Consider the following 3,087-nt stretch of genomic DNA (forward strand, 5'->3'; position numbering starts at 1 on the left):
GGGGAGAGCCCCATGTAATATTAAAGGGAAAACCAAGAACATAACCACATATCACCAGGTCCTTTGTCTGCAGTGTGTAAGTATGTCTGTACGTGTGTGTGTGTCTGTGTGTGTTTGAGTGCATATTTTAGAATTTCAGTAAATGTGTAAATAATTCAGACTGACAATCAGAAGACACAGACATACACACACATTCATAGACACACACACAAACACACACATTCATAGACACACACATACAAACACATTCATAGACACACATACAAACCACACCAAGTACAGAAAAGAGTCAGTTTATCAGGCAAGAAGCTTGGAGTTCACCTTTATTTATACTGTAAAAACACTTTTAATGCATCTTCGGCTATTTGCGTCAGTACTGATGGTAATACAGAGAACAAGAGCTAGCATTGAGCTAGTATTGAGCTAGCATAGAGCTAGCATTGAGCTAGTATTGAGTGGCCCGGTAGCTAATACCTCATTCAGTACTGATGGTAATACAGAGAACAAGAGCTAGCATTGAGCTAGCATTGAGTGGCCCGGTAGCTAATACCTCATTCAGTACTGATGGTAATACAGAGAACAAGAGCTAGCATTGAGTGGCCCGGTAGCTAATACCTCATTCAGTACTGATGGTAATACAGAGAATGAGAGCTAGCATTGAGCTAGCATTGAGTGGCCGGTAGCTAATACCTCATTCAATACTGATGGTAATACAGAGAACAAGAGCTAGCATTGAGCTAGCATTGAGTGGCCCGGTAGCTAATACCTCATTCAGTACTGATGGTAATACAGAGAACAAGAGCTAGCATTGAGTGGCCCGGTAGCTAATACCTCATTCAGTACTGATGGTAATACAGAGAATGAGAGCTAGCATTGAGCTAGCATTGAGTGGCCGTTAGCTAATACCTCATTCAATACTGATGGTAATACAGAGAACAAGAGCAAGCATTGAGCTAGCATTGAGCGGCCCGGTAGCTAATACCTCATTCCCCCTATTTTCCTCTCCCACAAGTTTATTCTTGGGCAAACACACGTCAAACACCAAACAAGTTCTCTGTAGGTGTGTGTGTATGTGTATGTGTGTGTGTTCATCGAGGAAAACAGGCATTGATTGGATATTGAGCTTTGAGACATGGCCACCACTCCAGCTCACCCTGGCCTGTTTGTCTGTGACAGTAAGGCCAATTAACATGGAGTTTCAAGCCAACTGAATGTGGTTGATGGAGGGAAATGATGGTCACAGAACTGAAGGGGGGGGGGGTAACTGAAACACTCGACTGTTCATCGTACTAAAAGACTGCAAGAGTATGATCAAACACATGACTACACTTAGACCATATCTGATGTGATAAACAAAACAAAACAAAATAATCATAGTAATAAAAAGGTACAAAACTCATATTTGATGTTTCCAGAAGGTAAAAGGATTATCTAGTATTATCTAGGTTTCAGTGATGTGTATTTCTGTGTGTGTGTGTGTGTGTGTGTGTGTGTGTTTGGTAAATGCACAGCGTCGTGCTAACTCAGCGTCGTGCTAACTCAGCGTCGTGCTAACTTAGCATCGCGCTAACTCAGCGTCGTGCTAACTCAGCGTCGTGCTAGCTCAGCGGACGCCTTGGTATGCATGTGTGTGTGTGTGTGTGGTAAATGCACAGCGTCGTGCGGACGCCTTGTCGTACTCCTGCTCTCTCCTCTCCGGCCAGCTGGGGAAAATAAATTAGCTCCTGAAAAACTGCCCTGCAGTTGCCCTGGGTTACGGAAGCCCTCATCGGAAACAAAACCCAAATAAACAAACAAAATGCAAAAAACCAAACAAACAAACAAAGAAACAGACAAACAAAGAGTCCAGTAGAGAGTGGAAATCTGCAATGACAAAAACTGACCTGACTGTGTACTGATTTGAGCATTTTCATTCGTGTTTATCATAAAAACAAGGTAAGAAATAAACAAACAAAAAAAAGACAAATATGGGGAAAAAAAGTACATTTGTATACTTTTGAGAAAAGATGTTTTACGGTTCTTATGCTTGGTGTCTGAAGGCATTGAGAGAGTATTGAGAAAGGTGTCGTACGCATAAGCGGACGTCTTGACTTGCCACAGGGGTTACAGAGGCAAGAAGACTTTAAACAGAACGGACATTTCTGACCGACCACAACTCACACACTTCAAGTCAGACACCATACCTTTAGCCTCTATCATTGCACCTTTTCATTCACATCCACACACACACACAAACTACAAACACACACACACACAAACTCTACAAACAGACAGAGTTTTCAGTCTGAAGTCTCTTTCATAAACATGACAATATGACTATGCCCACCACTGTAGCCTTCACTTTTATTATCTTTCACCCATAAACACCCCAACGTTCATCCCACATACATTCAGCCCACATGTAAAAGCCCCCTAAATCCCCCACTTTGGTGCAATTTTAAACCCACACAGCGCTCAGGCTATTGGCTAAGACAGAGCTTAGCGCTCAGGCTATTGGCTAACACAGAGCTCTGAGCTGGGGCTATTGGCTAACACAGAGCTCTGAGCTCAGGCTATTGGCTAACACAGCTCAGCGCTTAGGCTATTGGCTAACACAGAGCTCAGAGCTCAGGCTATTGGCTAACACAGCTCAGAGCTCGGGCTATTGGCTAACAGAGCTCTGAGCTAAGGCTAATGGCTAACACAGAGCTCGGGCTATTGGCTAACACAGCGGACTTTACTAAGCATCCAATCATTTCGATCTCTGACTCTACGTCATATTCCAATGTCAAACTCTTACTGCGTATACGAGCTAAATGCCAGGACCAGAACGTGAGTCCGTCAGCCTGCTAATGGCAGAGCAAGGGGTGTAAATAATGTTTATGGCTATTTATGGCTATATGTTTACTTTGCATTAACAGGCCCTGACTGCTCTTCAGAATCTCAGTAGTCCACTGTAAATAATGTTTATGACATGTTTTCATCCGTTACTTCCCCTTTGTTTATTTTTGTCATAATTTTTTTTGTTAATTTCTAAAATAACATTTTAAATTTTTGCTGCCCAGCAACAAAGCACTTCCTACCCGCTATGTACCTACACCCCCCCAC

The 3,087-nt window shown here is 42.7% G+C and overlaps 1 protein-coding gene across 1 annotated transcript in view; it reads right to left on the reverse strand.

Annotated features, from left to right (window-relative positions):
- Positions 1–297: 297 nt before the first annotated feature.
- The window catches only part of antxr1c (ANTXR cell adhesion molecule 1c), a 41,486-nt gene continuing 38,696 nt past the window's right edge, over positions 298–3,087 (reverse strand). Inside the window, exon 16 of the mRNA XM_042707719.1 lies at positions 298–3,087. This exon is cut by the window's right edge and continues 500 nt beyond it. The gene's annotated coding sequence lies outside the window, so the exon portion shown is untranslated.

The sequence above is a fragment of the Clupea harengus genome, chromosome 1, assembly GCF_900700415.2.
Source record: "Clupea harengus chromosome 1, Ch_v2.0.2, whole genome shotgun sequence".
Lineage (NCBI taxonomy): Eukaryota > Metazoa > Chordata > Actinopteri > Clupeiformes > Clupeidae > Clupea > Clupea harengus.